This window comes from Acomys minous (genome assembly GCF_964271855.1).
Source record: "Acomys minous genome assembly, chromosome: 8".
Lineage (NCBI taxonomy): Eukaryota > Metazoa > Chordata > Mammalia > Rodentia > Muridae > Acomys > Acomys minous.
In genome coordinates, this window is record NC_140489.1 from 81,786,075 (window position 1) to 81,813,329 (window position 27,255).

A 27,255-nucleotide genomic window follows, 5' to 3' on the forward strand; every position below is an offset into this window, starting at 1 on the left:
CCCAGCTGCTGCTTCTGGCTCTATGCTTGGTTGGAATTTTTAACATTAACTTCTCAATTGCTTATGATGTTTTTAGGTCTAGATAGATGTTTTAGGGTGATAGAGATGAGATATGATAGATATTGATTCACGTTCAGAATTTTAGACTCACCAAGAGAGGAAAGATGTTTTCTTCTAGGTTGCCAAATACAAATAGCCAAAACACTATGAATGTAACATTACTATAATTCTTGATTGTTTTGTGGTTCTTCTTGCTGTATGTAGTTTATTTTATATATGTGTAATACTATATAAGTATATAAAAATTAAAAAATATAAAATTGTCTTGATTTCTGTGTTATTTTAATTCATGTTTGCATCCTGGAATGCTAACTAAAGATTGTTCACATACATATTACTACACATACCATGAACTGGAGATGAAAATTCTGAATCTCTTCAGCCTTAGCAGGTTTTCCACGTGTATACTCTTTATTAATCATAGGTACCACATGTATCATATGGTAGGTCTGCTTAACTGGTCCACCATCTCTAACTGGAATTTAGTTCTTCTGACAATGTCTCCCTTTCTCTTGGGCCTGGCTCCTGGTAACCACTGTTCTGTTCTCTGCTTCTGGGAGTTTGCTGTTAGCATTCCATGTGTAAGGAGTACAGTACTTGTCTTTCATCCCACATGATTTCCAGGTCCATCTAGGTTGACAAGCTTTTCAAAGACAACATTGCATGGTGTATGTCATTTTCTTTATCCATCAGCCAATGGGCATCTATCTGTCTTGGCTCCACACGCTATCGACTGTGAATAGTATAGCAATGAAAACGAGAGTGCAGAAAGGTCCCTGGTATCTTAATTTTATATCTTCTAGGTGACTGCCAACTAGAGATTGCTAGTATGATGGTAATATAGTTTTCAGGTGTCCACTTCACATTTCCATAATAGTAAGCCTGAATGACTGTAACAACTGAACTTTCTCCTAGTGAAGCTCAGGGTTCCTTTTCTCTACATCTTTACCAGCATAAGTTTTCTCTTAACTCTTTAGTTACAGTAATATTCTAGTGGGTCTGAGCTTATATATCAGTGTAGCCTTAATTTACATGTTCTAAGTTGGAGGTGTGGAGTTTGCGTCCAGATACAGACTAGAAACCTGTGCACCTTAGTCTGAGAAATGCTTACTTAGATGCTTTACCGATGTTTGTACTTGGTTAATTGCTTAGTATGTTTTTTGTTGTTGTCGTTGTTGATGATGGTTTTCTTTGCTATGTGGTAGACTTTGGGTTGATTCAGTTTCCTTTCCATGTTCCTTTTTATTTTTTATTCCTTCCTGGATAGATCACCAAATCACTCTACAGAATAAGGTCATTAGACGTTCCACATGCTTCTTCAAGAAACATCAGTCCAGCTCAATTCCTATAAAAGTACAATATTGTTTTTCACACAAATGAAAAAAATCTAGACATCTGTAAGGAATGTCACAAGACTATCAACAGCTACAGAAATCACAGGAAAAGGACAAAATTTGAATTACTCAGGGTAAATTTTCCCAATTTCAAAAAATATTGCAAAGTTATAGAATTCAAAACAGTATATATAGTTACTATATAATGCAGTGATTCTATTTCCAAAAATGCTTTGAAAAGAATAAGGTCAGTCTTGAACATGTCCACTTGTATCCATGTTTATAGCTTTATTTTTTTTTTACAGTAGTCCAAAGACACAAGTACCTTAATAGCCCAAGTGAAGAATGGATAAGTGCAATATGGTGTCCAAACACAAGTTGATGCTTTCAGTAATAAAATGACAAAGTATTCATGAAGGCTCAACCTCAAAGACGTAGTCAGCATGGTAAGCCAGGCAGAACCTTGCAAGGGTCCACCCGAACTACTTAGAGTAGTCAAATTTATGGACACAGAGTGTAGACTACAAGGGAGGAATGAGGGTTGGTGTTTAAGAGAAACCATGTTTTTGGTTTGGGAAGATGGAAAGTTCTAGAATTGGATGGATGGTAGCGATGGTGAATAGCAGTGTGAATGAACTTCCTGCCAGTGTGATGTACAACTAGAAGTGTAACTGTGGATTTTATGTAATGATTATTTATTACAAAGAAATGAAGACTTGGACAAATACTATCTGTCTCTCTAAAAATAGTTCCAAAGTAAAATGTTTTTTAAAAGTTACAATACAATGTAGTATCAGTCATTTTAGTAATTCTCCCATTGTTTGCTTCCTGTTTTTTTTAATTTTATTTTTAATGAGCTTGTGTGTGTCTGTGGGTGCACGTGTGTGTATGTGTACATGGGAGCCGGAAGAGGACTTCAGATGCTCTGGAGATAGAGTGATAGGTAGTTCTCAGCCCCTACCGTTGGTACTGGGAACTGAACTGAAATGCTCTTATGTAAATCAAGCTTAGGCATCTCTCCTGTCCTTTATTTGTTTGTTTCCCTACTGTTTTAGAAATTTGGCATCTGGCATGCATAGACTGTTTTAATACAAGATATTTGACTACTAAAGGGAACACTGGATAGTTACTGGAGTGGGAGGTAGAGATAATTCAAATATTTTTCCTCTGTTGGATGCGGAGTTTAGGGTGAAACAGAATCCATAGATAATCTCGCATGTAGGCCTTATTTAGCATGAGCCGAGGAGCCACAGATGAGGACAGACATGTTCACTTGCTCAGTGCAGTGAACACATAGAAAGTTTTTTATTTTAAACCTTGAAGTATTTTATTTTAATAGTTTCCATCTTCAGAAATTAGCTTGTACACCCAGAACTCACATTCTGTCTTGTTTTTAATTGATGTGGTTATTTAATTAAATTCACTGAGCTCCTTGGAGAGTTTGGAGCCAGAATAGTTAAAGCGGAAGTTGTGGTGTATAATTCTTCACATTTGCGTTCTGCTACCTACCAGGTCATACAGCCTTAGCCTTCTACGTGATGATTTGCCTCTGATGTGTAGGGAGTGATACATGGAATATGAGTGTGACCACGGATATTCAAAGTTCATGGTACTAACCTCAGAGGCCAACATTCTAGAAACATGAGATTAATTATGAAGTTGGGATGGCAAATCAAGTCCTAATCTGCTTAGCCTGATATTATACTCTGTGGTTTCTTTCTTTCTTTCTTTCTTTCTTTCTTTCTTTCTTTCTTTCTTTCTTTCTTTCTTTCTTTCCTCTTTCTCTCTATGGGGATGAAAAGGCAGCTTTTTCAGTGACTGAGTGTTAACCATTTTCTTCTGCCATCTTGTACTGCTTCACCTGCATCCTACAGTGAGAGTTGGTAGTTGGTTTTTCAAACGTAGATAGGCCAGAACACGTAGGCTTAATAAAAAGAAGTCAGGTCCGAGCAGCCGCCAAGATGGCTGAAGTGGAGCAGAAGAAGAAGGGGACCTTCTACAAGTTCACCTACCATGGCGTGGACCTGGACCAACTGCTAGACATGTTCTGTGATGCAGCTGTACAGCACCCACCAAAGGCGGCGCCTGAACCGTGGCCTGCGGCGCAAGCAGCACTTACTTCTCAAGTGCCTGAGGAAGGCCAAGAAGGAGGCTCCACCCATGGAGAAGGTGGAGGTGGTGAAGACCCACCTGAGGGACATAATCATCCTGTCGGAGATGGTGGGCAGCATGGTGGGCGTGTACAACGGCAAGACCTTCATTTCAACCAGGTGGAGATCAAACCGGAGATGATCGTCCACTACCTGGGCGAGTTCTCCATCACCTACAAGCTGGTGAAGCACGCTGGCCTGGGATCGGTGCCACTCACTCACTCCTCCCGCTTCATTGCCCTCAAATAGCCCCGGCCAATAAACACTCGCATTCAGTAAGAAAAAAAAAAAAAAAAAAAAAAAAGGAGGTCAGATGCCTTTAGTCAAAGTCAGGAGCTACCTAAATTATTGATTCAGAGTTTGAACTTGGAAAAATAGGTATCTTAGCAATGAAATCTCACAGCCTAAGTCTGAAGTGTGTTTGTTTTCAAGATGATGTTGTAGGAAAAGCGCATAACGACCCTGGGCCACAGATGTTAGGGATTCACAACTAACTAGATATAGAAATCAGGGAACCTGGGATGCTGCCGTGGAGGTTTCTGGGCTGCAGTGATAGCCTGAAGACAGAGAAACATCAAAATGCAGAAGGACGCAAGGATCTGAAATCATGCGCTTGAGATGGAAAACTAGGGTTTAAGCCTTAAGTGCTTTTATTTTTAAATGTATTTTCCCACATTGTGGACTTTAAGTCTCAATGTCTAGAGGCAAATGTGTTTCTGGAGCCTATTGGATAGAGACTCTCCCTTAAGGAGGATCATAGTCCTCTCAGGTGACAGGTAAGCAGTGGCATCAAGCCAAAGCACCCCTCATCACTGGGTGAACACAGTTCCCAGAGCGTGGTTGATGTAAATGGGCACTTGGCATTTGTTAGCTTCATCAATACCTTAGACATTGTAGCAAACATCATTTGAGCCCTGGTCAATGAGATTACAATCTGAGTCCATTAATCATAGAGACAAGCCACAAATAGAAAAGTGCAGAGAGCCGGGGATTGTTACAGCTCTGGTGAGCAAGCTCCCTGCTGATGTCTCATCCCCTGTCCAACTTTGCAAAGATGTGATAGGTCTAGAGAGAAGATTCAGAGGCCTTGTGACGGACTCTGGGATGGCTCCGAAACAAGGTTAAAAATGATCTAACCCTCTGTCGTCATTGTGCTGGATAGGGCAGAGGGAACACCAGGACAGCTCTCTCTTGGTCCTATGAACCTTACTTGCCCTTCTGTGGCCACAGATGGGTCATTTGCAATCTCTCGGGTGGTTAGGAGGCTACTACTTCCTCGGTGTCTCTTGAGTCAGAAATGTCAAAGAACAGGTCTCTAGTGTTGAAGGTAAAGTTGTGTGTGTCTGAGTAATCAAAACTACAATGGGCTGGGATGTAGCTCAGTGGGCAGAGTGCTTGCCTGGCAGGTACGAAGCCAGGGGACCCACTCTCATCAATGCATAAAGCAACCATGATGTTGCCCATACTCTCAAGCTCAGGAGCTGAAGGCAGAAAAATAAGGCCTTGGCCATGGGAATAAAGACTGCAATTTGGGAACACTTCACAGTTACTGCCACTTTAAGGGTGAGATGTATATATATATATATATATATATATATATATATATGATTTTTAAGAATATGTAATAGTGTTACACCTGAGCAACCTGCAGGCCACAGAAGGAGGCATACAGGAGCACATAGCTCATCTGGCCTCTTCTTGTGCAGCTGCCCACTGGCCTTGGCTTCAAGTCAAGGTCCTTTGGGATTTGACACGCGTTATGCAGACTATAAAGGGAGGACTGCAGAGCGGAAGGAAGAACCCTGAATGTCTTTGCATAGATTCTCTTCTCAAATTCCACCTACCCTTGGAGCCTTACTGAAGTTTCCAGGGATCTAATTAACAGTGGTTTTTCTTTTCTTCACATACTCAATTTATGGAGATCTCTTATAGTCTTAAAATAGAATGGTAAGTGGTTTCAGGACTCCCGAGCTGGTTGACCCATGCCTCATGTCAAACATGTTAATCAGTGACTGTGTTGGCTCAGGGGCTCCCTAAATCTGTACTTGAGCTGAAAGATTCCCATTGATGACCAATGAAGGGAAGAGTTTCATCATGTGTGTGGGAGATAAAACATTTCTGTTCTGCTACTGTGTGTGTGTGTGTGTGTGTGTGTGTGTGTGTGTGTGTGTATACAATGTGAGAAAGTCCAGTTTTATTGTTTTATATGTGAATATCTAGTTTCCCAACATGATTTATTGAAAAGACTCTCTCACTATGTGGCTTTGGTGGTCTTGTAAAAATTTACTTGCTTGTCAAGGGTTATATTTATTTCTGGGCTTCCTATTCTGGGCCACTAACCTATATATCTGCTTTAATGCCATGACAGCAATGTTTTCATTATATCATTATAACAAAATTTGGGATCATGTGTTGCCCACTAGCTCTGTATTTTCTTTGATAATGTTCTTATAGCTATTTGTAGCCATTTATATCTGTGTATACATCTTAGAAATTCTTTTTCTGTATCTGTAAACAATGGATTAGAATTTTGATAGAAATTGTGTTGAATCTGTAGACTACTTGAAATATTCTGGGCATTTTCACAGTACTAATTCTTTCAGCTCATGAGCTCCACTGCTCTTCCACTCTTTTGCATGGTTCCCAGGGACTTTCATCAGTGCTTTGTAGTTTTCAGTGTATGAGTCTTTCACTTCCTTCAATAAATCCATCTCTAACTATTTTTCTTATTTCCAGTATCATACATTGGATTGCTTCCTGTACCTATTTCCCATATGTTTATGTGGGAGGAAGTGTGCAAGTCATGGCATACATGTAACAACCTGTGAGAGTCAGTTCTCTCCTTGCTCCATGTGGATCCTGGGCATAGAACTCAGGTTGCTAGGTTTGCCCACAAAGCACCATTACCCACTGAGCCATCTGGCAGCCTCATTTGCTTTTTTTTTTAATAGGCAGTGTTTTGCCATGTAGGCCAAGCAGACCCTCAACTTTTAATTCTCTTTCCTCAACCATTCTGGGTGCTCAGATCTCAGGGTGTGGCACCATACCTAGCTCTTTTCTTGATTTATTTAATATTAATTTATATAGATGTAAGGATGCAACTAGTTTGGGAATATGGATTTTTGAACATTATAACTTTAATAAACTCATTTATTAGTTTAACATTCATGTGTTTAAAATCACTAGTTTTCCAAACATTGTAAAACCCATCCTGTGAAGGTAGTGCAGTTTTTCTTCCCACTGATTTAGATATCAATTTCTTTCATTGTCTCACAGTTCTTACTAACACTGGAAGCACAATGTAAAAAGAAGTGGTGAGGGTGAGCATCCTTGTTTTGGATGAGGTTTCAGGTATAATATTTCTGCCTTTCCCCTTGACTATGATGGTAACTGTGAATTTCATAACAGGTTATTATGTTGGAAAACTTTTCTTTTTAAGGCTGATCTTTTAAAATGATTTTTGCTACCAAGTAATATTAAACTTCCTCAAATGCTTTTCCTGCATATATTGAGCTCACCATAAGTTTTCTACCTTGCATTCTACTAATGTACATGTCCTGGATAGCTTGGTCAACTTCACATGGCTTAGAGCCATCTGTAAGAAATGCCTCAACTGAGGAATTAGCTAGATCAAATTGGTCTGTGCATGTCTGCAGGGCATTGTCTTGATTGTTTATTGTAGGAGGGCCAAGCCCACTGTGGGCAGTACCATCCCTAGGCAGATGCTCCTGTGCTGTTTGAAAAAGCTGACCAATCATAAACCTGGGAGTGAGCTAACAAGCATTATTCCTTCAGTGGTGTCTGCTTCAAGTCTCTGCTTGATTTCCTTTAATACTACATTGTGACCTGGAAGTGTAAGATGAAATAAATCTTTTCCTCTCCCAAATTGCTTTTGGTTATGATATTCACCAAAGCAAGAAAAATAAAAGCAGGCCAATAAGCTACCATATTAATCTTTATATGTAAAAACAATTTTGTACCTTAAAGATAAAGTAAGGAAGGCCATAATGTGTAATGTTTTAATGTGTTGTTTGCATGTATAATTTTCTTTCACTTAGATGAATTTGATATAAAAACAATGCTATCTTCATAAGATGAGCTCAGACGTGTTTTCTCGAACTTTTCTTTCTTTCGGGAAAAGTTTAAGTTAGTACCAATTTCTGTTTTTATTTATTTAATTAAAACTTTATTGTAAAGAAATTGCAAATAAGATAGTATGAAGTGAGATTATAAGCAAAGTCTATATATTCTAGTGAATGGCTCTACAGTTAGATGAGCCATTGTGAAGATGTGGAGCTTCACGCTGCCTTGTACACTTTGACTATCAATTATAACTTTATGCACTTACTGTATTAAGTACTTTTCTATTGTTATGATAAAAAACACCAGGCCTGAGGTATCTTATAGAAGAACGAGGAGAAGTTTTACAGCTCGGAAGGGAAAGGAATATACCCCAATGTCACCCTGCACAATAAACCTCACACCAGAGAATGATTGGGAGAAGCACAGGGGGGATGGCTGCCTCTACTGGAAAGAAGCATCACAGAACTAAGCAGGAGGCTTTTTATCGGGTTTCACGTGGGGCGGGGTGGGGGGTGGGGCGTAGAGCTTTTCCAAAGTGGCCTAGGATTGCTGGGATTCTTACTCTGCAAGGCAGAGCTTGGCTGCCTGTGTTTGCTCTGTGTGCAGAGCCTGGCAGTTAGAGGTCCTTAGGGATGGGGCCTGGCCACTGACGCACCTCGAGGGGCTGACACACAGTTTATTTGGGCTTAAAGTTCCAGGGGCATAAGAGTCCATCACGGAAGGGAACCATTTTAGCAGGCGGTAGCCATGACAACAGAGGCGGCCAAGAGCTCCCACCTCAGACCAGAAGCAAGAAACACAGAGGAAATGGCACAATTTCCTGAAGTCTCAGAGCCCATCTTCAATGACATATTTTCTCCAAAAAAGGCCACACCTCCTAAACCTTCCAAACCGTACTATCACTTGGGGAAATCAGGTATTTACATGCCTGAGGACATTTTATGGGGGCACATTTTATTCAAACCATCACACTTATCTTCACCTCTTCCGCCCACCCCACAACAGAGTTAAACTAGAAGGTGCAATTAGCTTTAAATCGCCCTTCATAACTCACATGCCCCTTACTTGGATTTCCTCCTCATTCATTACCTGATATTGGCCTTTCTTTGTTTCGTGTGCTGCTGCTAGAACCCAAACCCGTGTGAATGTTGTGTAGGTACTCTGCGGCTGAGCTACTCAACTCTTCCTCTCTTTTAATGTTTGTTAGAATTCAGCAATGCAACACACAGTTCTAAGCTTCTTTAATGAGAGACTTTTATTATTATTTATCCAATCTCCTTAGATCTTATTCATCCGTCCAGGCTCTGCATTTTTTATGGCTCACTCTTGATAGGTTGTAGGTTTCTACGACTTTACGCTCTTCTAGGCTCTTCATTTTGCTGACGTAGAGTTGTTCACTGTATTCTCACAAGATCCTTATCTATAGCGTCCACCAGGATGTCTCGTCATTCATTTTATTATTTTCAGCTGAGCTTTCTTCACTTTTATTAGTCTATATTCTTAAATTGAGCAACTCATTTTACTCACCTTTTCTACTGCTTTCCTAGAGCCTTTGAATTTATTTCTTCTCTGATGTTTGTTAGTTTCTTTTTATTTGGACTTTGTTTTGTGTTTGTTTCTTTGGTTTTTTTGTTTGTTTGTTTTGTTTTGTTTCTCTACTTTCTCTGAGGTGTAATATTAGGCAAACGGAGGTAATTTTTTTTTCTTTTAGAACTCTTTTTACTTCATCCAGGAGATCTGTTGGGAGGGGGAAATATAAGCATTTTAATTTTCATACTAGTTTTAAACCTCTCTATTTTATTGACACACTGGTTATCCATGCATGTGTTCTCTAAGTTCCACAGATTTGTGAATTTTCTCGTTTTCCCTTTGTTACTAATTTCTTAACACTGCTATAAAATTTGTCCATGTGTTTTAAAGATACAGAGTGGTTTTGTCATGTGTTCGGTAGGTGCTGTGTGCTAACGGAGGATGTGCCTTCTGATGTGGCTGCACACTAACGGAGGATGTGCCTTTTGACGTTGCTCATGCTGCCTGCCGGTTAAGCCTCTTGGTTTAAAGTGCAGCTCAAGTCCAGCATCTTCTTACTGAGTGTGTCTCTGTGTTGTTTGTGCATTGTTAAACTCGGGGAATTGCAGATCTCTCACCCCATTACCGTCCCACCATCTAGCTCTCTGAGCATCTTTCTTAACATCTGCTTTTATGTTTTGGTGCTCTCACGTTGGGTAACTATAGTTATTAGAGCCTCTTTATAAATTGATTCCTTTATTATTATATAATTCCTTTTTGCTTCTAATAACACATTTGACTGAATAAATATCTTTTCTCTTCTTTCTTTCTTTCTTTCTTTCTTTCTTTCTTTCTTTCTTTCTTTTTGAGACAGGGTGTTTCTATGCAGCTTTGGCTGTCCTGGACTTGCTTTATAGATCAGGCTAGCCTCAAAGTCACAGAGCACTGCTTCCCTCTACCTCCCTGAATGCTGCGATTACAAGTGTGTACCACCGCACCTGGTTCAAATATTTTTTTCCTAACAAAAGCATAGTTGCTCTCTTGCTCTGCTTTTGTTTCCATTTGTATGGAATGTCTTTTGCTTCCTTTACCTTTCAGCCTATGTGTATTCTTGAAGTTACGATGAATTCACTGTAGGCACCTTAGAGTTGAGCCTTATATTTTATTTATTAATGCATCCTACATTATTTGATTTGGATATTAAAATTATTCTTATTCAAAATAATTTGAAATGAAAGGGTTTATTTCATCTTAACACTTCCACAACAGAGTTCGTCCTTGAGGAAAGTCATGACAGGAACTTAAGCAGGAACATGGAGGCAGGAACTAAAACAGAGCCCACATAGAAGACTGCTGCCTGTTGACTTACTCTCCATGGCTTGTTCATCTTGCTTTATTATACAATTCAGGACCTCCTGCCCAGGGATAGCACCACTTAAAATGGACTAAGCCCTCTCACATCATCATTAGTAAGAAAATGTTGTTACAGAGATGGCTGCCGATGACTCTGGTCTATACACTCCTTCAGCTTAGGTTTCCTCTTCACATGTGACTCTAGGTTTGTGGGAAGTTGACAACTAAAGCTAACTGTGACACCATTTGTTACCATCTTCAGTGTTCTTCAGACTCACTACTACCTTGGCTGCAATGGCCACTGGATGTACCTAAGGGACGTAGCACAGTGAAATGGATTCTGGAGAAACATTATCATATATATCATATTAGCAATAAAGATTCCCAAGAGGTATGCTCTTCTTAAGTGAGATTTTTTTTTGAAAGAATTTTCTCTTTTATATGCTTGAATTGAGTGGAGTTTGAGTAATTCTTGCCATACTCTCAAGGAAGTTTTTTCTAGTCCCAGGATAGAAAATACTTGGCTTCTTTTTGACAGCACTAATCTCTTAAAAACTAATGCTTTCCTTAGCCCCAACCTTCCGAGAGATTTTAAAAACAAGCCTTAAGTATTTCCAGTCTTGGTGCTCTGATTTTCCCACTTGGTTCTGACTATTTACTCGAGCAATGGCAGTTTGCAACAACCGTGACAAAGCCTGAATGCTAGGCCATCTAGAATTTGTATTTCTATCTTAAATAGCTTTCCACAAATGCTCAGGACATAGACAAAATATAGCTAGAAGTTCTTTTTTCGTGCCAAGATGTCAGATAAAATGGCCTGTAGTCCAATTCCCAAGATAGTATGTGTTCCCATCTGAAACCTCATGAGCCGGGCATTCGCTGTCCACAATTTGTTGGCATTCCAGTTTCTAAACTCCCGCCAAGAACTGGTCACTAAGCTCAATTCACAGCATTCTAGATTTCTCTATCTATAAACTACTCCAAATTTCCCCTGAAATCCACTTCCAAATACTCAGCATGGTTAGATTTAGTCACAGCAATGATCCCACTTGTTTGATGCCAAAAGAATTCTTGTTGCTATGACCACAAACAGAAAAGAAACAACAAGGAGAGTTTATTTAATACATGATTTCAGTGATTTCAGTTAATCATGACAGGCTAGGAGGGAGGGACACAGTAGATGGCCTCAGTGGAAATGGGTAAGGAGGGAAAAGGGTCTGGAAAGCAGGTGTAAGCTTTGAAGCCCACGTGGTTAGGGAACTGCTGCCTCAACCTAAGTTCCACTACCCCAAAAAGTCCACCACATCTCAAAATAATGCTATAACTTGCCAGTCAAGCATTCAACATGTGAGAGCTTGGTGAGCATTTCATATCCACGCCATAACTAGTATTTATTATTCACATTTTGTTATTTGTTTTCTGACTACTTTGTGGATCTGTCATTGCTATCATCTTATCTTAGAAACCGTTCTTTGTGATTTGATCTTTTCAGCATGGAAATGTCTTGATTCCTTTATTTTTCTCTTATGTTTCTACTATGGATTTTATAGTTTTAAAGTGAGATTGCTTTATAGCTTACTTAAAACATCTGTTAGTTACTAAAAAAATGTCTTCTAAACTGATAATAAGTTTGATTTCATACAAAACTGTGCCATTACCCCATATATTTCATGTTTTAATGTTATAGTTCATATTGTGTATCCGCTAGTAAGTTGTTCCATCTGTACTTGCTTTAACAGCTTGGCATTTCAACCATTGTTAGTAAAGTTACAGATAGTTTCTACAGCATTCAATGTTCTAGACCACAGGCGTCACCTTCCTCAGGCACTTGCATGGATTTTTGTTTGTTTGTTTGTTTTGTTTTTGGTGGTGGTGGCAGTGTGTGTGTGTGTGTGTGTTCCTATTACCTTCCAATCCTTTGTTTTGCCTTGAAAAGCTCCCTTTAGCATTTAGTACAAGGCAGGTTTAATGGGGATAAAGTCAACTGTTAATTTGGAAAAATCTTTAATTCTGTCTCACATCCAAAGGGTAGCTGTGCTGGATTAAACATTCCTTTTTTCCCTTAACACTTCAAGCATAACATTCAACTGTGTTGCACGATAAGGTTTCAGCTAAGAAACATGGTGACGGTCATTTAAGGGTTTATTTTATGCTATGCAAATATACACAAATATATATATGTATATATATATATATTTAGATAGAGATTATAAATTCATCATACATTTCATGAGCTCAAGGGCATGTGGGGTATTCCTAGGTTACTTAGTAGTCTTTCTTTGCTTCAGTATATCTCTGTGGAAACCAGTAGCACTTTCTTTGGCTACTTGAGAGTCTCAAAAGTTTTTTGTGGATCAGTGCTTAGGTAGGTGGCCTGATGATTATCATTTTGACTATTTCGCTTCAGTTTTGAGTAACAGTGCATAAATCTTTAGGGATTTCTTTTTCACTTGACACTTAGTATGTGTTTCAATCGATGTTCATTTTTGTACTTCTAACAAATAATCAGGGTATATTCTGTCTTTGTTTATTGCTGTTATTTCTGTCTAGCAGTCAGAAAATCAGTTCACATTTTTAAATGACTGCTCCAAAATCATAGGGAAGCTTGGTAGATGAATTATGATTGAAGTTTAAATAACTCAAGACAGTCACAGGTCCATCTGTGACAATGTTCCCACTGTACCATGCGGCTCTGCATTCCTGATTGTAATGAATGGTCCTAGAGTATTACATTGTGAGGAATCTCTATTAAGTGGTTGTCATGTTCAAGAACAAATAGTCCAGTCTAAAAATACCAAACAGAAGAAGGTTGCTCCCCAGACACCCCAGGACTATTGTTTTTTAAATGGGAGGACATACTCTACAGAATAAAACAAACAAGGAAACAATCAGGTCAAGTACAAGGATAAGTAGGACTAAAGATTTTTGCTGTGCACATGAATTAAGTGAAGTTCTGATTATACTACTTTGTGATGACACCCGTATACATATTTGCATCACCATAGGCGTTTATCCTGAGTGAGGATGGACACTGCTAACTTATTCACCTTTATACAGATATCCTTGTGGTCCCATATGCGGCTATCAACATCTTCTCAGGCTTAGTGACATGGCTTCCAAATGAGCCAAACTGCAATAAGGCATTTTCTTCCTCTAAGAAACAGCCAGTATCTTGCTTCCTACTTTACATACCCCACTATCGCTGTTGTCAACATTCAGGACCACACACCCTAGTATCCCAGAAATGTAGTTCTAAGATGAAAAGTCCCTTCTGCTAGGAAGTTAGCTGTTTAGATGTTAATACCCAGGAGATGATGTTTTTCAAGATGCAGGTATTTCAGAATATATGGGAAGCTTTTCATCAGAGATATAAGTTGGGTTATACACACACACACACACACACACACACACACACACACACACACACACACACACCTTGGAACAAAAAGAATAGCTTTTTTTAAAGTTTTAGTTTTTTTTGGATTGATCAGCAATCTTGGTCTTAGACTGATTTCTTTAGCACTGTTTTGATTCATTTATTACTTACAAATGGACGCCAAGAGCAGCTTGTAAGAACAATTGCAGCTGAAAAACAAATTTTCAGTAGAAGGACTAAAGACCTCATGCCTTTATGGAATTATTTACCATAATAATTCTGAGACTTTTGAAAGTAATAGCTTGTCCAGCAATTATTCTGAGCATTAATTAATCTTTTCACACAGATATCTATTCTGTTTAACACATTTTGAGTTTGATTTAATTATAAACCTTAACACAGCAAACTGTGTGATTTTTATGAAATGGAAGACCACACACTCACCAAAACTCGAGGAAGAGTCCGTTTACTGTGGATCCTATCCAATGTTATGGAGTTCTGCTGTCCAAAAACATAGTTTTGAAAGATGAGGCAAGGTTTATTAGTGATGTGTTAGATGATTTTTTTCCAAGTGAGAGAGGTTTTCTAGTGCTGTTAGTCCAAACAAATCATATGAGATCAAATTAGTTTTTAGGTAAATCTATGGAAAATTTCCAATTTGTTATATGTCTAAAAATCTCAGCACTCTGAAATTTGTTTTGTTTTCTTAACTCCCCCCCCCTTACTGTAATATTATTCAAGGTAAAAACACACGGTTGCTCCAAATAGAGTTGGGGCCCAGGAGATTCTGGGTGCAGTTATGTTTTCTTACGCATATGCAGTGTGGCCTTTCCTCTTTCTGTGACAATGGAAACAGGAAGAATGCATAGCTTTGTGCATAACACTGACATGTGCCCATGCTGGCAAATTCCGGCGTGTCCATATTTCTAGTACACACGAATTCAATAGCTCCTCCTTTTCTTATTAGATAGACTTTCACCTAGCAGTGACCACACAAAACCACTGAGTGTATGTCATACATTAAGCCACATACAACATCTCCTCAACATTTCTTTAAGTCATAAACTAGGACATGTTCAAGGATTGAGTGAAACACACAGAAAAGCTCCATATCCTCTTACCAAACTCTGGAGCCCCTAACCAACTCCCTAAGGACAATACTCTTGCTCAAGAGAGACTGGCTTGTTTTCAAGTCTATGAAGCCAGCCAGAGGACTAAGGCTATGTTTAGACAGCTAAAAATAAAGTGAAAACTTGGATTTAAAAGTTATTGTTATTATTTAAAAATCCACTTTTAAAATGTACTTATATAGTGGTGCAAGATAATATTAATAAAATTTCATTGTTATCATGAAAATAAATCTGGTTTTGGCTCAAGAAAAGACAAGAAGTTCCCTGATACTTTTGTTCTCTTTAAGGCCAACCATGCACAGTTCTTATTGGGGAAATAAAAAATATAATTGTGAACTTCACCTACTCTCTTCAATCTGGTAACATTTCCTTATTTAATTGATCTATTATTGTCCTTAATATGGAGTCACATATTCTTTTATAAATAGTGTATTTTGTTGTATATGCATTTATTTATTGATACTTAACTTTTAAAAACTATTATATTTTTAGAAGGAATAAAACTTAATTACCAGAGTGAACCAGAAGTGCAGGTTAGCAGCTTCCAAAATGAAAAAATGACTGAGACAGTTTACTGCCTGAACAGTCACCCAAAGCTCTTTATATCGTTGGAGCATCATCTTCAGCCTTCTGGGCCAATATATCTGACAGACATATTTATGACACAGAAGGTATTGAGCACTTGCTTACACTGTCTTGGCAGAGTTCAGCCATCGACCCTGTCTGCATCCAAGCTTGCCCATTTTTAGGAGTTCCTGATGGGGTTGAAGACCAGATGGTTTAATCTTACAATTAGGCTTAGTTGGTTAGGGGTTAAGATTTTTTTTTTAGATCTAGATAGATGTTTTAAGTTAATAGAGATGAGATATGATAGATAGTTTTAGACCCAACAAGATAGGAAAGATGTTTCCTTCAAGTTGGCTAAATACAAATAGCCAAATCACTATGAATGTAACATTTATATAATTCCTGATTGTCTTACGGTTCTTCCTGCTGTATGTAGTTTATTTTTCTTATGTGTAATAATATAAATGTATATGTTTTTAAAAGAAACATAATAAAAATGGGAAAATGAAAAGAAAAAACTATTATATTTTTAAATTCAACAATCACATGTTTAAAATCAAATTTCTGAAATATAGCAACTCCAGTCTTGTTCTTCTATTTTCATGAAGAAAGGAGCAAAGTTCATAGCAGCTGGGAGACTAGGAGGCAGGTATTCCCTGTCCTTATTTCAATTACAAATATTAATTTTATGAATCTCTTATAGTAAGAAATTCTTATTAGAACTCTGTTAAGAATGTTGCAGCAGATTTAAGCAATGGGTTTTACTTAACATATTTCAATAAATTCTAAAAAAGAAATGATTTAGAAAGAGCTTTCTTTTGGAAAGGGATTTCAAACAGGAGGATGGAACGGGAACAGCATGAACAATGAGGGAAGCCCCAGAGAACCTTGGACCACCTAGAAATGCGGAAGACAAAGACACAAGAGACAGCAGAATCCAGGGCATAGAGAGAGGCAACCAGCTTAAGGTTAATGGAAGTGAAGGTCGACATAGCCAACATTATGCTCTCCCCAGGCAATCATAATTCACTCCAGCCCAGCAGAAGTTCACTCTATGCACAATTAAACAAGATCTGCATGTACTTGTGCTGTGGCCCTGCACCAAGCCCATGCCAATGAGCTTCAGACCCAAGCTAGAGAACAAGCTGGCCTCTAATGGCCTGGGCTAAAGACTACCATGGGGGAAAATCTTAAGTTCTTTACTCCTGAAACTACATGGGATGATGTGTGTTCATATCTTGACTGTGGTAAACATTTTCCAATGTATATTCATATTGATTTGGTGCAATGTTAATTTTATTTTATTTATTTTTTCTTTTTTTTTACTTTATTAATTTATTCTTGTTACATCTCAATGGTTATCCCATCCCTTGTATCCTCCCATTCTTCCCTCCCTCCCATTTCCTCCTTATTCCCCTTCCCTATGACCGTTCCTGAGGGGGATTACCTCCCCCTGTATATGTTCATTTTAAATATATTCTTTTCTCCCCAATTATACTACAATAAATCTGGAAATAAGTGGTTTGTTTACATGTAAAGAAATCACAGAAATGAATGTGAATATACTTAGAAGATTAATAACAGGCTATTCAAGAGCTACATAAGAAATGTGCCCTTTTAATTTTGACTAATTCTCAATATAGACCAAGGTTGGAGATGAAGTAGATTTAGGGGATAGTGAATGAACCCACCCAATTTCCAGATCAGAACATTGAGTACTAGAAAGCCAGTTCCTATTTGTTCTTAAATGCTTAGCCTTAATCCTAGGTCCTGGGTCTTAGATTCCCAACTTTTGTCCTGGGTGCACAGCCTTGATCCTGAGTATGGAGTGTTAAGCCCAGTCTTTATATTCTGAGCCATGGTCTTATAGACTAAGCCCTGGTCCTGGATGTTGAGCTCAGGTTCAGGAACTCAGTTTTGATCCTGGTGCTCAATGATGCTCTTAAATATGCTGGTCCAGTATGCTCACTCAGCCTTGATGACCATCTTTTGTCTTAGATGCTTCATCCTATTGCTGGTTTTCATTTCTGATCCTGGGTGGCTTTTCCCCCATCTGTGCTTATGCCAAGTCCCAGGATGCTCATCCCTAGTCCTCAGTGCTCATCCTTGATCTTGAATGATCACCATTGGTCTTAGATGCTTAGCCTTGGTCAGGGGAACTCAGGCATAGCCCTAGGATGTTTAGCCTTGATCTTGTATGCTCAGCCACAGAGCAACTAACATGTTCGTGGTTTGCATGAGAGTCACACACGTTTTGTACCCTAGACTCTCCCACTACATCCTTTTCTTTGTAGGGCCTTCCAGGATGAAACCATGCCCATTTAATGCAGCTCACTTGCAAATTTCTACAAAAAATTTGACCCCTACTTGCAAGCCCCAAGTGATCGGATGATTTTCTACAGTGAAGAGGCTGATAATAACTAAAGGAGTTATTGTTATTGTCCTTATCCCTTTGCTGTACTAATTATACTCAATCCCCATGTTTCCATGGGTGATTTAGCACAAGTATAATATGGAAAAGGCAGATAGATATTTTTCATTATTTTTATTAAACAAAATGTGGCGAGCTGAGAGAAGATGAAAACAGTCTGTATGTGTCAGTGCTCGAAGTTCTGCTGCTTGGAATTTCACTGATAGCACTGTGTCAATGGGCTCAAAGAGATAAAAATGCACAGGGTCAAGAGAACTGAAGAGAACTCTCACTGAACGGCTGACAACCTTTGTGAAAGCTCTCTTTAAAACTGCTGTTGCATAGGTTCAGCCAAGGGACACTGCTGGGGGTAGAGGGCCTTGCAGAGTGCCCACAGAGCACCCAATTAAAACTGGGGAGTGTGGTATTACAAGAAGGGAAACTCTAGGAAGGCAGCAAACTGGGGTCTTGAAGGCTACAGTACTTTCTTAAACTAGCAGCAGGACTCCCAAAAGATACTGGACTGATAGGTAGCAGCATGTGTGAGTACTCGACTCATCATACCTTTTCGATACTGATTTTGAACTGTTTTCTATGACTATAAATAGCATGTAGCATAAGACAAAGTATTCTGCAATCGTTAGGAAGTTTAGTGTCTCAGCTTCTATTTCTTTTAGCTTGGCCCTATTTTGGAAGTACCTCTCTCTGTGCTGTGTCCAGCATGACTTGGTACTGGAACCTTGGCTAGGGTTGGCAAGGGAACAAATAAAGGACAGACACTGAAGAACTGACAGATACAGGGACACAGAAAATCTGGGAACATGTGGGATATGACACTGATGGAGTAGAACCACGTACAGCAAGTGTGTGCGTGTGTGTGTGGGTGGGGTGGGGTGGAGTGGGGGCTCTGCTAGTCTCTGTAGAGCAGTGTCAGTCTATAAACATCCAGTATTAAGATGTTCTGTTGCTGGTTTTGTATACTTGGGCCAAAGGAAAGGTTGGCCTTTTGAACGTGACCCAGGAGGAAAAGCATTGCCAATTCTCCATGGCTCTGAGACATTGGTCCTTGTCAATAACACACATTTGCTCAGGATGTTATTCATCCCTTACACATTCTCTTAGGGCTTCCTTGATTACTCACATCCAGCCCCCTTTCTTATTTCCTAGATGTTCATGACAAAGGTTCACTCTTAGTCCAAAGTCAGTTCACTGCAATGCTCAATACTAGCCTGAAAAGAAAAGAGCACAGCCTCTAGCCCTGGTTATTTGGTTATCCTGTCCCCCAAATGAAAAACTCAAAAGATGTAACCTGTGTCAATTAAAATTCAGGGTGCTATTTTATGGGTGTAAAATGAATAACTCTGGAATTAACAAAGGCGAGGAGGGATGGGAGATTCTGTTCACACAACTGTCATCCAACCAACTTTGAACTCTAACAAGAAAGACAGACATAGAAGCATTTGGGAATGAAAACTCAAAGTCATTAATCCAATTAAACACAAAGAAGAATGTCACTGCTATTTGGAAGGCAGAAATAAATAACAGGTGTTTTACTCTATTAAGTTAGGAACTGAAGACTAAATAACAAATCACAGGCAGACAGGTTCTGGAAGATCACTCCGGCTTCATGTGTGGTGGGGACTTTGAAAATGGCACAAGCACTCTGAAAACGTGCAGTGTCAGCACCAGTTACAAGCTTCATATTCTTTATTATTACTTTGAGAGGAATGAGGGCAGCTTTCAACTTGTCATTACTTCTGTAGTGTGTGTGTGTGTGTGTGTGTGTGTGTGTGTGTGTGTGTGAGTATTTTACTCCTGAACTCTGTTTCTGTGTGGGTTGATGTGATTTACTTTATTACTTTTTATTAATTTATTCATATTACATTTAGATAGTTATCCCATCCCTTGTATCCTCCCATTCCTCCCTCCCTCCCATTTCCCCTTACTCCCCTCCCCTATGACTGTGACTGAGGGGAACTTCCTCCCTCTGTATACGCTCAAAGGGTATCAAGTCTCTTCTCACTTATATCTGCACACTAGCCCAAGGGGCATGTGCCATGAAAGTCTTCACTTACCAGGAAAGTAGGACAGAGGGGAGGACATCCTCTTGGGACTCTAGGTGAGAGAATCATGGGAGAATGGCAAAATAGAAGGATCCAGAGGGTTCTAGAAATCTACAAGAAGAACATTATGATGGGCAGATCTGGGCCCAGGGGTCCTGCTCAAACTGTGGCACCAGCCAAGGACAATATGTGCAGTAAACTTCAAACCCCTACCCAGATCTAGCCAATGGACAGGACAGTCTCCACAGCTGGGTTGATGGGATTTAAGACATTCCAGCAATTGGAAACCATAAGAGTGAGTTGGCTGTGTGGGACTATGATCAAAGCATGCAACTACTGGCTTTCAAATGCTAAATGCATTGTGCTAAGACACACGTGCACGGACACACTGAAACAGATAACGTAACTGCACTCTCATGCCCATAAAATGCACATCATCTGCACCAGTCAACTCTCATGACTTACTGAACTCGAAGGCAGAGAACCTCAATTCCTACAAGTATATCCCCACTTGACGGTAAAACCTTCCTACCCTCTTAAAAGCTAAGTGAGAAGCTGCATCATTCAGCAAAGAAAATGGTTGCAGCCAATGTTTTCACTATCCAAATGCCGAACTTTGAGCAGATATAGCCTAAGAAATCCCTGAAGCTAGAGGTTCCATGCAGAGACAGCCGCAGCCAATTGGGCTGTTGTTAGATTTCAGGAAGATATCTAGGGTGTCTCTATTAATGATCCTAGGCATGGGTTAGTTGACATAGGCCCAGAGTGAGGCCTCTGACAAAATTGGTCAGACCTATGTTCAGGATAAGGAGGACTCAGGCAGCTTGATATGCTGGATGCCCACTTTCCTCCTCCAGGACAACGGACTGACTATGCTTTCAGCCATGGTGTTGCTGGAGTTCTAGTTCTTCAGATTGTTCCTTATTTTCACATAAAGCATGGCAGAGAGGATTTGAGGGCACCTTTTCATAGCATATTAGGGGAAAGGGAGCTATTTGAATGTACTGTTTGAACAAAATACAATCAGCTATTACTGAACCAGCCTGCCTGATTTCAAATGCCTTACAGTGTGGTGTCTTGGGTGGGTTGGAGAGAGGTTAGCTCCTCTTCAGCTAGGTGCCTAGGCTTCCTTTATCTACCTTTTATGGAAATAATTAGATGGGGGTAAAAAGGCTTTTAGAGCATCACTCAGTTACTGGCTTTGGATCTTCTTTAAGACAAACCTACTATATTGTTTAACTAACAGGGGAAGGTGATTGGTAGGGCAAAGTTCAATAGGTGAGATCTATATGGACTATATTCACGTGAGAACATCACTGTGGAAGTGGCTTGGCTCCTGCGTGCTGCTTCTTCTTTTCTTTTCCTTTCTTTTCTTTTCTTTTCTTTTCTTAACCTTTCTTATGGTGCTGCTACCTAGACCTCACTTTAAGTACAGATGAATAAGACCATCTTTCAGAAGGGCAGCCCTCACAGTCCAGCATCTTTGAATAAGTAAGTTCTTGGAGCCATGGGAATAATTATTCATAAAATGTTTGGTTACTTGTGGTGGGAACTTTGTTTTTTAAAAACATAGAATATTATAAGAATACGTTTTAATTTTAATATCAGGTGTGGGGATATAGGGCTGTTTTACAGCAGCTGACTATGATTTGCCTCATGCTCTAGTGGGGGGTGTGATTTTGCCAGCTGCAGATAGTTTCTGCAATTATGTGGTGTTTGGAATTCTGGGGACTTTTCAGAGGATATATAAATGCTTGGGTGCTAAGAGGCATAGTGGGTTGGTGGTTATTGTTTGTCACAGTTTGTTAGTTATGAATGAAGAAGAAGAAGAGGGAGAGGGAGAGGGAGAGGGAGAGAGAGAGAGAGAGAGAGAGAGAGAGAGAGAGAGAGAGAGAGAGAGAGAAGGAGAGGGATAAGGATAAGGCAAAGAAGAGGAAGAAATTAGTTATCCTGATGGCAAAGATCGCACTTGCCCCAAGGAGCTTGGTGCCCCTAAACAGCAGGCAGTAGTCTAACGATAATGTTGCATGTTGCCCCTTCCTGGACCTTTACTTTATTTAGGAATCTCTGTCCTTTCCTCCCTATCCTTTTATCTCTCACATCTCATGTTACAGGGTTGAAAAGGAAGAAGAAAAGGGACAGAGAAGAGTGGAAGAAAGAAGAACCCACAAAACAGCTAATGCTGGCTACACTTACTAGTATAATTGAGAATGTATGTTAAAATGCTATTTATTTGTCTTTAGAAGTGCAACTTGGTTGTTCTTGCTGTGGGTAGTTTATTGCATATATGTGTAATAATATAAATGTATATGTAAAAAATACAAAAATTAAAAAATCTCAACACTAAAAAAAAAGAAGCGCAACTTTTCTTTTATACTGTTTTCACATTTTATAAGAAAATATAGAACTAGAATTTAGCAGGAAAGTGGACCAGGGCACTGGCATTTCTGAGAGCATGAAACTGGGTGTGGTACATTGGGAACACAGGCAAGCTTGGAAGGGAGAGAGAGGGTGAGATAAATTTGTGTGTAAGTCTGTGAGGAGCACAGCTTCCATATTACCTCTTCCCCTATATGGCACAGAACCATCCTAGGCAGGGCCCTTCTGGTCTCTTCACCCTTTGAGGACTCAGCCCTAAATACTAATAAGATGTCACTCAAATTTAGTATGAGTTTATAAGGGTCTTAGGTGGGCAAGTTTTCTTATTCCTCTTTGGCTGAAAAGATAAAAATCAAAGTTCAGCAAATCCCTTTGTGTTGGCGGTTGTTTAAAAATGTGCTGCAGTTTATCTCTTAACCTGGCTAGCACTCAAATATTTATATTTGTTTAATAAGCTTTATGGCACAAGAACTGAGCAGCATTAATCTACTTTTAACTCTCTAAAATAGTCTGGCTTCCTTCTAATGGAAATTGCTGAGATATTTGCTTTTATGTCTTCCTCTGCTCCAGCTGCTCTCTCCTGATGTCTCCCTGACCTCTCCTTAGGGCTGAATCCTTTCTTCCTCTCTCTCTTGCCTCCTCCCATGGCTGGCAGGAAGTCCAGCCCTATCCTCTCCCCTGCTGAGTCACTGGTTGCCAAGCCTCTTCGTTGACATATGAGGGAACAACAGGGGAGCTAAGTTTTGACAGGAGAGTCTCAGAACAAGGATTGCAACCACATAGAGGGAAGCACAGAAGTCACCATCTGCATCTTTACACTGCACAATAACATGCCTACACGTTTGCTCTTTTCTCCATAGGGAAACCATTAATAGTGACTGAGATCATGGCTGTGAAGGGAAGAACGCCTGCTCCGGAGGCCAGTCCTGCTTTTTCTGAGCAAAATGGCATTCCGTCATCTAGCAGCATTTCACAAGAATGGCTCTAGTACTGTGCCTTCTTTTTTTCTCTCAGGATAAAAATGTGCGCTGGCTTCTGCTTCTCCAGGGGCCAGACTGCATCTGGGCCAACTTCGTCAGAAATGAGCAATGCTTGGAGAACCAACTTACATAATGAGAATTCAAACAAGGAAAAAAGTCTTTAAAAAAATAAGAAAGAGTAAAAACAGAAGGAAAAGGGCCAGGGGAAGAAAGAGGACAAAGGGAAAGAGGGCTATGTTTGAGGCTAAATTAGGGAAAGATCAAGGAAAGAAAAAGCCGCCCAGACCCTGAAGGGCTTTGCTGGCCTTCAGATCCCTTTTTGTGTGCTGTCTTCAGCAGTACCTTTACGTTAGCAGAAGGGGCCACCTCACATGTTCACCAAGGCCATTTGAAAGTCTTGGATTCCATTTCTTCACCTCTGTTCTCTCCTACCATGATCTGAGGCATCAGAGTTCATTCTTGCCTCCCAGAGCGTGATTTGACCTGTCAATCAGAACTCACCCCGAGTGATTGGTGTCATGTAGTTCTTAGCTACCCACGAGCAGGACTGTACTCCCGGGCTTCCCTGCATCTCCAACATGGCCCAAATGTTTAGTTGCTGAATTTGTGTTGAGATCATCTAGGTAGGTTTTACAATCTTCTGTGGCTCACCTTTTTAGCCATGACTTAGTTATAATTATATTCTCCATGTAATTAGGTACAATGCAAAATACAAAGCCATTCTAGAATGACAATAACTTATAACCAATAAAACTCAATAATTCAAGACACCAGGAGCGTTACTCCCTTGTGAGGCATCTAAAGTGAACAAGAGCATGAGATCGAGGAAACAGAACCTACTGGCTCAAATGGCAAAAAAAAAAAAAAAATCTCTGAGGAAATTCTTGTTTTTTGTTTTTGTTATTTATTAAGGAAAAAAAGAAAGTCAAGTTGCTATGCTGGAACTTCTACTGCACTAATGTTGGTGGTGGATCCTACTCTGCTGGTTCTAGGATAAGGACGGCCATCAACACCTCAGCCTTGTCAACTCCTATCCCCTCATGATTTGGCATGGTTTGTACTGACTTCAATGGGTCCATACTCCTCAGAAGACATCTTGGGGTGAGACTAAAAAGTCTAGAACATTCTCAGACACAGTAGGCAGCAACAGGCAACAAACTACTAAAAATAAAGGAGCTTACATACTTCTTCAAAGTCAGAGAAAGACTCCCTGTAGGACGAAGGGAGGGCTGAAAATAGAAACCCACTTGTCTTTTGCAGGGCTGGGATTTTATGAGTTTGCCATGGGTTGGGGCAGGTCCCCTATCCATAATTTTGGGTTGGTTAGTGTGAAGCTGATATGCCCCCCAGATTCAGGTAAGTGTGCTCATGTAGCCTTGGACATACTTGAGCATCCTGCACTGGTCAGACAGAAGCAGGAAGATGGGCTGATCTAGGAGTAAAAGTCCAATAGGTTTTGTCTCTTGTCAGGAGAGTGAAGAAGAAACCAGAAGTATAACATCTTTCTTATTTATCTATCATAATTTTCTACTTTTAGGGATAGATCTATTTCCCAATTCCTCAGTTAAGTGTAAGTACATGATTTCCCCTTTTATTAAAGATATTTATCTCATATAGTATATCCTGATTACAGTTCTCTCTCCCTCTACTTTTATCAGTTCCTCCTCGCCTTCCCTCCATCTGTGTTCACTCCCTTTCTGTATCTCATTAGAAAAGACATAATAACAAAACATAACAAAATAAAATACAATAAAATAAAATTTAGAAATCACATTGAAGTTGAAAAGAGGCAAACTAAAAAGAAGAAAATGAGCTCTAAGAAAAGGCAAAGGAACCAGAGATTCACTTGTTCTCTCTCTCTCTCTCTCTCTCTCTCTCTCTCTCTCTCTCTCTCTCTCTCTCTCTCTCTCTCTCTCTCTCTGTCCCCCTCCCCCTCTGCCTTTCCATACATATGCAAAGGACCTTGTGCAGACCCATACAAGCCCTGTGTTTGTTGCTTCGATCTCTATTAGTTCCTATGACCTTTGTCAAGTTGATTTAGTAGAGGGCCTTGTCCTACTGGTGTCCTTCATCCCCTGTGGCTCTTACATCCTCACCGCATCTTATGCAACGTTCCCTGAGATCTGAAGGGAGATATTTAATGGATACATTCCACTTAGAGACAAACATGCCAAGGTATTTGTAATGTGTGGCTGTGGGTCTCTGTATTTGTTCCCATCTGCTACAGGAGGAAATGTCTCTGATAATGGCTAACTAAGGCACTGATCTATGAATACAGCGGAGTATCATGAAAAGTTACTTTATCACTCCTCAAAAAAAGCACAGTAGCATTTGGTTTTTACCATATGTCTCTGGGCTGTCTAGTCTCTGAGTGTTTGTCACTCAAGCATCATCAGGTATGGGTTCCATCTCATGAGGTGGACCGTAAGTTAAATCAGATATTGCTTAGTTACTCCCACAAGAGTTATGCCCCTATTGCCTTAGCATATTTGTCAAGCAGGGCGACAGTGTAACTTAAATTGTTTGTGACTAGTTGGTGTTTATGTTTCTCTTTTGATAGCCTGCAGACTACCTTTCCGTACCAAAGACACTTTAGAACATAGAAGTGAAGGCTCTGTGTAGGAACAAGCTCGATTTTGTGTGGGTGTTATCTTCAGCAATGGGGTCTTGTTGTCAGTTTGTAGAGAATAAGCTATTTTCTTGCCAATGTTTGGGGATTCCCATGGGACCCTTTTGGTCAATAACACAATTAGACATAACCCATGCCCAGTACCAAAAGCTTCCTTTGGTGAAAAGAGATGGCCAGCTCGGTGCACTCTGTCTCCATTATTTGGAGATTTTATTAATATCTCAGATATTCATATATTTTAGGAAGTTTCTGCAGTACTAGATTTCCATACCACTTCTCAAATGACCTTCAGTTCTGGTTGTCTCTCTCCTTATCACCTTCCCCAATCTCAATTCCCTTCTCCATGCCCACCTGATCCTCCCATTCCCATCTCCCCTGCCCCCATGTCCTCTCCCCAGTGCACCCATAAAATCTATTCTTTCATGTGTCCCCTTGGTCCCCTTTTCCATACCTAACCTCTCTGTGTCTATGATTTGTAGCTTGGTTGTAATTTATTAGACAGATAACATCCAGACATAATAAAAACGTATCATATTTATCTTTCTGGTCTGAGTTACCTCAATCTGGATGATTTTTTTTTCTAGTGCCATCCATTTGCTTGCAAATTCATGATGTCACTTTTAACAGGTGAGTAATATTCCATTGTGTACATGTATCACATTTTCATTATCCATTCTTCTGTTGGGAGACATATAGATTGTTCCCAATTTCTTCCTATTATGACTACAGCAGCAATTAACATGGTTGAGCAAATGTACTTGTGGTAGGATGAAGTGTCCTTTGGGATATGTGCCCAAGAGTAAGTAGTATAGGTGAATCTTCAGGTAGAGTGATGCCCTTCTGTCTGAGGAATCATTTTACTGATTTCCACAGTGGCTGTATAACTTTAAATTTCCCACCAGCAATGAACCAGTGTTCTCTTTAGCCCACAACCTCACCAGCATGAGCTTCACTTTTGTTATCGATCTTACTCGTTCTGAAGTGTGTAAAATGGAATCTCAAAGTAGTTGCTTTATTTTATTTTATTTTTTATTTTTTGGTTTTTTGAGACAGGGTTTCTCTGTGTAACAGCCTTGGCTGTCCTAGACTCCCTTTGTAGACCAGGCTGGCCTTGAACTCATAGAGATCTGCCTGCCTCTGCCTCTGAGTGCCGGGATTAAAGGCGTGTGCCACCACGCCCAGCTTCAAAGTAGTTTTGATTTGCATTTTTTCTGATAGCTAAGGATGTTGAA

The 27,255-nt window shown here is 39.8% G+C and overlaps 1 pseudogene across 1 annotated transcript; it reads left to right on the forward strand.

Annotated features, from left to right (window-relative positions):
• Positions 1–3,327: 3,327 nt before the first annotated feature.
• Positions 3,328–3,793, forward strand: LOC311603575 (small ribosomal subunit protein uS19-like; annotated as a pseudogene). The gene has a single exon. The product of its transcript is annotated as a small ribosomal subunit protein uS19-like (transcript).
• The last annotated feature ends 23,462 nt before the right edge of the window (positions 3,794–27,255 follow it).